The sequence below is a fragment of the Bemisia tabaci genome, chromosome 2 (genome assembly GCF_918797505.1).
Source record: "Bemisia tabaci chromosome 2, PGI_BMITA_v3".
Classification (NCBI taxonomy): Eukaryota; Metazoa; Arthropoda; class Insecta; order Hemiptera; family Aleyrodidae; genus Bemisia; species Bemisia tabaci.
In genome coordinates this window covers 49,619,137-49,630,631 of record NC_092794.1, presented here as the reverse complement: position 1 = coordinate 49,630,631, position 11,495 = coordinate 49,619,137, and positions in this window count along the sequence as shown.

Genomic DNA, 11,495 nt, shown 5'->3' with positions numbered 1-11,495 from the left:
TTCCTGCATTTGAAAATCAGGATTCTTGCCAGGACATTATTTTAACAAAAGCAGAAAGTACAGAAAATTGTTATTTCAATTGGCACCAAAAATTACAAAATGGATTTAACTCTGTCCAAAATACTGACTTTTGAAGTGAGGGTACAGTTTCCCCTTAAATAAAATGCCGAGGTTGCTAAATTGATGAAAGAGCCAAGGGAAAAGGTGCATTTCATGGGCAAGCAACTCCAAGGAATTCAAATCTGAATAAGCGTGAAGCCCCAGAGATCCTTGCTGATGGGGCACTGTACAGGGACTAACCATGGTAAATTCAAAAGGAAGTTGAGCATCTCTCTCTATCCCAACAGCGAAACTTCAAAAAAATTAAATTCACTACATACAAGTATGAGCAATATATCCTTTCTCCCCATACTCAGAAGACAGTACTGATACGTTTATTAAGTATACTTGCAATCCACTTCAAAAATTTATCATGATCGTATGATTTGCATACATTTGTGAAAAATAAATCCAGAAGTTTTAACGTTCCCAGAGTGCATCACACTAAATTGGATTGTATTTAGCAAAAATGAACCAGGAGCATACCAATGTTGCTAGGATTGTGAAATTTGTATTCTTTGCAAAAAAATTACTGTGAAGTCATGCAATAACTTAACTTTTCAAAGATAATTGTCTTCTTGACTTTATACTTTATATTGGGAGTAAAGATAAAACTTGCTAGGATGATCGGTTTATATTTGCAAGGTAAAAAAAGTTGCATCATTTTGGCAACATTAGAATGCTCTTGATCCCTTTATGCAAAATGCAATCCAACTGTTGCAACCTTATACAACTCTAGTAGGGCAGTCACTACAAGTCTTTAAAAATGCTACCATCGACAAAGACTCAGAATAAAATTGGCTTTCTTCTGCTGTGCAGAAAATTTGGTCAAACTTAAAATGCCTCTTTTATGTATTCACTTTCTGAAGTGCCTGAACATTCCAAAGATAATCTTTTGAATTCATTAGCCTCCAGATATTAGATTTCAATCAGATATGCTGATGTATTACTCATCATTCTCATTTTTTTCCAAAGAGCCAGAAGTCTCAGAAAAAATTTAATCTCTTAGCAGTTCAACTCACGGCTTTGTCCACACCAACGTAGTTTGGGCAAATCAGTGCCTTGAAGCTGGGGGTTTGAGGAAAAAGATCGTGCTAGATTCCACGAACCGCGCCCAGGTAGACAAAGCTTAATAGAGGTAAGAAAGTTCAAAATTTTGGTTGCAATACAAGGGGACAATCGAAGGTAAGAGGGTTTGTGTCCTTGTTGTCTATTTCCTTCAGGGCAAAACAGTCCATGATTACGAGTTTTACAGTAAAGAGTGATAAATTTGCAGAGCCTACAGATGGGTCACTTTTAAGGGAATACCTTTGTACATTTACATTCAAAAGAAAAACAAGCTTCACACAGCAGACAATAAATTCTAGATGCAGAGTTTTTCTCTATGATGATCTTGGTTCAGGATTCTCTACTCATAAGTTATTGTAGAAAGTTCATACTTAACGAAAGGCTGTAATCACCATGGATGGCAAAAAAAAGAGGACTTTTTACTAGGCATGGTCCACTCAATGAAGGAGAAGTGAATGAGAAGAACAAATGAATAAAATATAAAGTACGTATATTTTTTACTTTTTTTTTAACAGAGATATAATAAATTGGGTAATAAATTAATACATCAGATAAATCTAGCAATTAAACTGAAATTTCGGTTTCGTGCTTAAAATAATGGGAAAAATTCATTTCAAAAACAAAAAATTAGAAGGAAAAAAATTAATAGAATTTTCCTGTGGATATAGACAAAATCCAGCTTTAAACTGTGGCACATGTTTGGCACCTAATTTTAATTCTCTGAAGTAGGCGATGCTAACAAAAACACCCTCTTTTTAAGTTTGAGATAGGTATGTACCGACCACTGTGGAGAAATATCTTCCAGATTACGCAAACAATGAACACGATAAAACTGTGGATACATAGGTACCATTTTATACTTTGCACCCAAAATGAAAAGGAGGCTCTTTGGCTGATAGCCGAATTTGATTTTGGGAAAAAGAAAATCAGCTGAAAACAAAATGTCAGTAGTGTTGATTTCCAGTTAAAACACTTTCTGAATTTTTCAAACCAGCTGTAGTTTCTAAAATGTAGTACACTGATTTTTGATCAACAATGTATATTTTTTACTTTGTCATTAATTTTCCCCCTTTTTATACTTTCTATTTTTTTATTCATTTATTTACTTTTTATCATTTTATTTTTTCTTGAGATCAGCAGGAATTGAGAAAAATATAATTCTGATATAATACATTAACAATTAATATTTGAAAAGGACAGTAAAGAAGGAAAAGACGAAAAAAAAAGAAAGAAACAGAAACAATCTTAAACTACAGCAAAACAAAGTTAATCATATTTAAAATGTATATACAATGAGTATTTCTTTCATATAATCAATGCATATGATAACTACATATTTTCAATTTTTTCAAGCTTTAAAACAGCGAAACTTATCTTTGGAGAAATACTGGTCTTGCTCAGATCATTCCATCATTGCAAAGCGTAGGTTAAGCAGGTTCATTAATTACAAAATTTCAAAAGGACAAAAGCATTGTTTATCCACAGCTTAAGGATTTAAAATCTTTTGGTACACCTATACAAATATACCTTTGAAAGTAATATTGCAACCTTGAGTACAAAAAATAATTGGTAAAACTTACCTGATTTTACAAAAGTACTCATTATGGCTTGAATTAAGACTTAAGGGTACAGATATGCACAAAATACTTCGATAAAAAATTGGCACCAGCGTAAGTACATACACTGTGATAGAAATTTAAAGGATTATTTTATTTAAGGATTTCCAAAATTTGGAACAATAGAAGCTTCCAAGAAGAAATTAAGTTGATCTTAATTTCAATTTAAGTGTCTTTAATTTTACTTTAATTAATTTTTTTTCAAAGCACAAAATGGAGTGATGAAATAGTTCAAAACATGAACCTTAGAAGCTTGAGTTTCTTTATTAAATTAAGTGCATACAGAGAGGTGCCTCAAATTTTAGTCTTAATTCAACCCTCGAGGGATGCAAAAGGAAAAAAACAGGGAATTAAGTCTTAAAAATCTAAAGATTAGGTCTAAAATGATGGACACATTGGATCTAACTTTGATCATTGCTGCATGGACATGCCAAGTTGCTATTGCTAGAGGCAAATAAGAGAAGCACTTGATATGATTGAATTAATCATTGTCATGCTTAAAGCATTTGCTCCACTCGAGAAAATAAACATGAAGATCTTAAAATAATATTAAAAATCTTACAAAACGAGGGAAGTTTAAACTTATTTTCTTGCAGGAATCATTTCAAATAGGTAAGACCTCCTGACGATTAACAAATCAATCAAAACTGAACACACTTCCACGTTACTGATTACTCAACATGGATAGAAATCAAACGACAAATGATAACAACTAATTATGATTGTGAAGTCAACAATAAGGCAATTGTACCCATTCCTTTGATAATTGATGGTTTTCAAGTTACTACCTATTGGCTTCTCTACAGGAAGTACCTGAACTCTCGAGTTTATGACAGCAAAATGTAGGTAAGTAGGTATTTTTCTCGGGAATGAATCTCATAACAGATATTCAATAAAATATTAATGAAAGGGTGAAACAGAACTCAGTACGCATGAGTTTAGAGTTTTGGTTAAGTGCTCTTATGTAAGATAAAATAAGAATGATGTCTGAGACTTCAAATTAGATAGTTAGAACTCTGTTACCTACTCTTTTTAACTCTACTTGAAAAACCTGGAAGCAGAAAAACGCTTGTTTGGGAGAAAAATATTGATTCCCTCAAACTGATACAGCCTTAATCCAAACAGAGGTCTGACAACCAAGAGATACTTAACATCTGGCAGAAAAAAGCGAGAAACAATGGATAAAACGAAATATAATCAAAGGTCAAACATATATCGAATTGAAACTTAAAATCTAAAACAAACATTGAAAATATCGATGATAAAAATAATAAATATAGTAACTACACTTTAAAAAAATAAAAGATTTATAAAATATGCAATCTATTAACATCTTAACGATAAAATAAAAGGGATAAAAATAATAAGAGCGATAATAATAATTAATAAGTAATAATATTAAATATAGAACAAACAAATGAATAAATAAATAATATAGTAAAAAATAATAAAGAAATTGAGAAAAAGCAGTAAAAAACAGAGACCGGAACAGTACAAAAGAATGGAAATAATTTTACAATTAAAATTATATTTATCATTAGGTATGGTAACTATGAAACTTCGTCTTTGAAAATTAAAATACAAAGATCTCGGATTGTTAAAACAATGAGCTCTGAAGACAAAGCTATTACTCGATTGGGTATTCAGACAACTTTCTCTTTCTCAATCTTTTGTTTGAATGGCGGACAGATCGAGAATTGAGACCTACGATTTCAAAACGTTTTCCTGAGCCTGCATTTTGTAGATTTCTAACTATATCAAATTAAACGATTTTTATGCACAAGTCAAAGAGCAAAGCTGGTTTTTTTTTTTAAATATTAATTATCTTTGCATTTGCATGGATCAGGGAAAAAAAAAAAAAAAAAAAAAAAAAAAAAAAAAAACAGAAAAACCTGTAACTGTTGGGATAGGTAAATTAATAAATTGTCACGGCTAAAGATGTTATCGTCTTGATGTCACCTGGACATTATGGCAACAAAGCCACTTAACATAAACGTTAAATAATATTTAAATCATCCTAACCTCTGACTTGTCTACACATACCTATATTGCTTTTCAACAAATCAGAAACCTCCATATTCATGAGACCTTCAAAGAGAAGGATAGGTCGTATCCTTTAAATTAACAAAAAGAAAAGAAAAAATTTAAAGAAAAAAAAGGAGCTGAACAGATATTAATGACCGACCTGCTACATTTATTTGGTTCACAAAGGTACCAAAAAGACAGATTTGGGTTGATTTAAGCTGCATTTATTTAAAGGACACGTATGTGTGCACCGATTATGACAGGAATGCAAGTGGGGTTTAAAAGATGTACTGACCATTAATTGGATTCCCTCTTTGATTAGGTATGACCTGAATATTTTGATTTAAAGCTTTACAATTTTGATTGTTGAGTGAATTGGAGAGGTAATCATTGAGTAGGTAATTAAGTAATAAATAATGGTCGAGTTAGGAGGCTGCTTTCGTTTCTGCCACTAAGCTCAGGTTCAGCAAAGGAATCTATGTTACAGATGCATCAAGTAAAATATAAATTAGAATCGTAGGTAGGTGATGTTTCCCACAGTTGAAAATACTATCTTTCTTCATAATAATGACAATGATCAAAGCAAAAATATTTACAAAATCTGTACAGAATTTTTACTTGGAGTTTTTTATCTGTTCTTATTACCGATAACTAGGTATTAATATTATTATTATTATCATCATTATCATGAACATAATGACTTTTTTTACATTTTCCTTTTCTTTCCAACACGCATTAACTTAAAAAATTGTTTCAATAAAGAGAATGCCAATGCATTCGCAGAGGTTTCGGAGAGCCACGAATTGTAATGTCATACCTTAGACGACATGAAAAATAATGTTTGAATCTGGGAAGAAAAAACTTCCTTATAAAAAAATAAAAATAAAAAAAGATAATACTTTGGGTTAACCTATGGAGGAAGATGGATATTTTTCAAGCATTGGTCATTTTGAGATAAAGGATTCATCAGTGTTAAATTTTCAAAAAAAAAAAAAAAAAAAAATTACAGGGGGGGAGGAGAGATAAGAGGAAGATGGAATTCCAGTGACAAGTAATTTTTTAACTTCATTTTTTCACGAGAGACTAAATACATACTTTGCATTTTAATACTGATATTGACACAGAGTTACTTGAATTTAATTAGACCCAAATTAAGACCAACCGAAACACCTGCTCGGACTGAATTCGAACTTTAAGTGATGTATGCTACGGATGAGTTTTGATCACATCATAGCTGGTAGAAAATGTTGAGACGCTTAAATATAAGTACTTAATTAAGTAGGTATCCAAAAAATTGAGCAACTTGGAATTTTATTCTCTTTAAACTTAAAATATATCAACTAGTGACACCGAATTAAGGACTGATAATCACGACAATGCTTGAAAATGAGATTTCTTCCTGTGAGAATTCTTCCACTAGGGAACAACTCGATTAAAAAAAAGTAAACATTAAAGAGATCATCGGAAGAACACCCTGAGCTTCATTCCGAAATTAAAAGACTTGCAAGGCAAGTTAGAAAGATCACTGAAAAGTTGCTTTTCATACATGTAAATGATGGAGCTGCTTCCTGAGAAATCACAAGTGAAGCATCTTCGACTACTTGAAATTATGCTCAATTCACACTGACTCGACTTCTTTGTCCTCTTAAAATTCACTGAGAAAAGTCACATTGGAGTGCTTATAAAGCTACACAGCTGGGTACCTACATGAAAAATAGGTTCATCACCATAAAAATATTTAGAAAATACTAGTGAGAAATTTGATGGCATGTAATTGAAAAAGGTGAAAGTTAAAAAAAATCAAAATAAAATTAATGTGAAGTAACTAAAAAAGCGATTCCTTGATTTTTGCAATATTTCTTTTTGACAGAGTCTATGCAAGAAGTGGTAAGACTATAAGCATAAGGATTTGTGAGTTTCTCGTTCCTAAGTATTGTGCACCATGCCTATGATGTGGCGCGTTTGGTGAGGAAAGAAAAGGAAAGGCACAGCCTCATTTGAAAAAGGTATAAGTATTTATGTACATTGGTTTCGAATGCTTTCATATTGATCACATTTATCTCTTTTTATCGGCGAGATTTGGGGTCAATTTACATTTTACTGCGAAAACCTATTCGCGGAACCATGACTACTTTTAAAAACCAAAATTTACTTGTAATGAACTGGCATACCGTGCTTGACAAGATTTATTCAATTTTAAAAATGAGAAAATAAATTTCCGAAAAAATAAATTGATTACACACGTGAACTACTTTTCCTCAAAATTTCAAGAAACGCGAGCTCAAGTTGACCTGGTGATCAAATACTGAAGACACTGCGGAAGTAATGCTTTAATACCGTCATATTCGAGGGACTTATCTGCAGTCCTTGATTTTGGGTTTGGAGCAAAAAATAAAAAATTATCTTTACGAAAGGACCTTCCCTCGACAGCAGACCTATAAAGTTACTGCGTAAGTACAAAATTTTGGACATAGATCACACAGAAAAATGGACATAGGTACTTAGTATTTTTTCTTTGTCATTGATCTCTCTTAATTTTTAAATTACCTGAATTCCTGACAAAAACTAATTGGAATTCGCTAATAACTGTTCGATAGTTTAGTGTAATAGCTTGGTTATGCTTCCTTATTGAAAAATATGTACTTATTAAGATGAGAAAAAAAAAGGTGATATCTTTTTTAAATCACTGTCCTTTGTTCTGTGAAAAATTAATGTGGAAAAACATTGAATTTTCACAATTTAGAGCTACTATATAAGAGAATTCCAGATGCAGCAACACTGACGACACATGCACAAACATTCATTTACGAACTACTACCTATTTTGCGACAATTATCTCTGAAATAACCTATTTATAGTAATTTAAGCATTTACGAAACTTTCGTCTAAACTTAATTTTTTCATTGTTCAAAACACTAGCACAAAAAAAGAGGAAAAAAAATTTACGGGGAGGGAAAATGTTAAATTTTCGTTTCCACCTAAATATAAAATAGAGTATGTTAACAGTTTAAAATAAAATATATGCAGAACAATTTCATGATACTTAATAAAAATTAAAACAGTAGGTAAGTGAACATCTCCATGCAGTATCAAAAAAAAGATTAAAACGTTGATTACAAAAAAATAGAATATTTTGAAAAATACTCAATTTAGAATACGAGTTGGTTAGTAATGATGGTCAATTAATGGAAGTGTTCATAATTTTTTCCCCTTCGATTTGACTTTTCACAACTCTGGAGATGATTTTGTTTTCCTATTCTATTCCTCTTTTTTGATAGGTACTTACTGCAATACATTTTCCAATCAAGGCTCCTATAAGAGTGAGATTAGATTCTGATTTAAAATAAAAAAATTTATTTCGTTTTTATCCTAAAGTAAGTATGATGCGTTCAGATAAAAGTTAAAATGAAATGAATTACAGCCTACATATTATTTCATACTAATATGGAAATATGATACCTAAAAGAAAACATTCCTTACTATGAATAACTTTGAACACTTGTAGGTAACGATCTGACTCCATTTGTAAGATGTAGTTTGAAAGAGAGATAAAAAGAAAAGAGAGATAGTTACTGAAAGAAAGAGCAAAAGTAAAGGGAGGAAATACATAAACAGTGTGCTTAGGTCTCAAATCTTTAAAAAAATAGACTTACTCAGGTTTTAGAAATCTTAAATGTGAAATATTGGAATGAACTCTGATGTATGTTGGACTTGTTTTGTCTGTTAGACTTGTTTAAAAAAAAAAAAAAAAACCTGGGCTCCAAAATATTTCAAGTAAAAAAAGCGCATCAGGGACTTCTAACCAGTAAAAATAATCTGTTTGGGTCTAATGGCCCCATCTGAATAAAAGCGCCCAGGTATTGGTTTTGATGAGCAGGTAATTAAGTTACAGTACTTAATTATATGCTATCCAGCAAATTATTATAGTAATTAATTGGTGTTCTATCGAAGGAGTTCAGGTAAGTAAAAAAATAAAAGCTAAAAGAGAACAAGTGTTAAAACTATACCTACTTCCTTGAAATATTGGGAGGGGGGATTGAAGTTTACTTACATCAAAAATAATCTTTGTACAATGATTCCATTCATTAGGGAGCTGTTTTTTCAAAGAAGAAGTAATGATAGTTTAAGATGCATGACACAGCAGCATCGTTGATACTTCTTTGTTGCTTAGCTTACTCTGCTGTGCTAGGGAAGAACGCTGTATGAACTTTCGAACGTTACCACATTACCCTCAATGAAAAGTTCATTTTACGGCAAGTTACCGATAGTTTCCCTTGAAATTTCCAAATATTTTAGATTAAATTGCAAAAAAGTTGTCTGAAAAATTTGAACAAAAATAGTCACAAATTTCTTTGAAAATTTATGTTCTATCAGGGGAGATCTGGCAACGTTTGAAAGTTGATATGACATTCTCGCTTAGCACAGCAGTACTTACTGAAGGATATTTTATTTCGAATGGTTGCGTTTACTTACTCCACACAGTTAGCCTTGAGACAGGGTAGTTCTAAATAGATGACAAGATGTCAATATTAAGTATGCTTGTAGCAAAAACCCTTTAAAACAAGATCAAATTCACCCAAAGTTTTAAACAAAGACTTTGCTTACTTTGATCACTCTAATTGTCTGACATTACTTCACTTTACAAAGATTTCGTTTATGATGAACTAAGACAACTTCTCTTTGTTTCATTGCGTTACTTTTGTTACTAAATGTACCTACCCAAAGGAAATAGAAAATTTTGCAAGCAGCCTGACTTGCTGGGTAGGTACTTCATTATAGCACATCAATTTCTGGCTTTGAGCGGAGCCCCAATTCTATTTGAAGAAAATCAGTCTGTTTGGATGAATTACTTAAGTGACAGGGAAGTTCTATCAAGTATTTATCAAAGTATTTTTGTGTCCTAATGGATGCAATTTAAATAAAGAGATTTTAGATTCAGACAATAGATAAGAGCACAAAACAATCTTACATACTACGAATATTTGGTGACCACTGTTCAGTCATTTTTGAAAGACTGTCAAATGGACACATGGATACTTAAAAAATGAAATGAACATAGTTTGGCAATTTAAAAGAAAAAACTTAATGATCAAAATAATATAAATAAGTGTACATATAAAGTAAACGAAACAGATAAGTTTAATTGATACCAAGATTTTATCCTACATTCACGTATAGATTAAGTTAAAATGACTTATCAAACTAGACTAACCATACATTTATGACTCTGTTAAGAGTGCATAAAAAAAACGCAGAAATAACTCTTGGTATTTTGTCACCCTCGTAAATTAATGTAGATTTCGACCAAAAAGTAACAGCAGAGACTCAAGGTCTGAAACAATTTGCATTTCAAAAAAGTCATGTTGATTATGAACAATTGGTAACTGAGGGTAGTTCGATTCCCGCATTTAAAGAAATTGGTCACAAATTGCTTTTGGTTCTTGACATACTTTTTTTAGGTACGTAAATACCTATATTAACTTAATTAAAATCTAAACATCGATAAAATAAATAACATTGCCATGGTTTTCTTTCCGTCTTGGAGTACATAATACTGATGCAGTCTTTCCTCTGCACTATTCTGTGGTGCTAAGGTAGAACGCCAAAAGAGCTTCCAAATGCTTCCAAATTTTTTCTCAGAAATTATTTATTTTTGAAAAAAGTTTCGAATATATTTCCTTGGAGTTTTCAGACATTTCAGATTCAATTACAAACAAAATTCTTGGGAAAATCGGAAGAAAAATATTTCTTTTCCCGAAAATTAGAGAATAATCAAATAAAATTTGGCAACGTCTGAAGGCTGAAACAGCGTTCTCCCTTAGCACAACAGTATTATAGTCAATGCAAGAAGCTCAAGACTTCTTAATAATTTAAAAGCACCTAAAATAATTTCAATTCAGGGCACAGGTTAAGGAGAGGAATAAAGTTTAAAGAGAAAAAAAAAGTTATCAACCGTAACTCGGAATCTTTAAAAGGTTAAGTGATGCGTCACTTGAGGGCAAAATTAGAATAAATAGGTAGTATTTTCTTTCAGGTGGTGTAGCAAAAGATATGTATCGTAAAGAGGGATAAATACAAAATTGTATCGCTTTTATCGAAATTTTTTTCATAAAATTAGTGATTAAGTTTTATACAAAAAGTAAAAATTAAGGAGGGAATAAATCATACAGAAAGGTAGGTAAGTTTCTAAATCACCTTAAGAACGATTTAATTATGTTTTTTTATCGACTTTTATCACAAGAGCAGACAATGTTTGCTTTGAAGTACTTAAAAAATCAAATTAGAACATGATGAAATAATATATCATTAACAAAATTATTTTTGTGGTTTGCAAATATAGTACCTATATCACATTAATAAGTATCGAGACTTCAGTGAAAACTTGAATTATGTTTCTTCATACACCTGCATGTTTAACTGTAATGACCAGTAGACAGTCGATCATTCTGGTACAATTAACAAGTACCATGAGTGATGGGTATGAGTTTCACGGATTCTCTTGAATTCTTGTTAGGTACATTGCTGACAAATGGAATATGAATGATTTTATTAGAACAATGTTGTTCGAAATGGGGGAAAAAATGTTAACAATGATTACAAAACAAAAAGATTATTGCATAGAAATTTTTCAATTTAATTTCATTGTCAAAATGCAAGGTTCTTGACCCAACTAGCGGATACAATGCA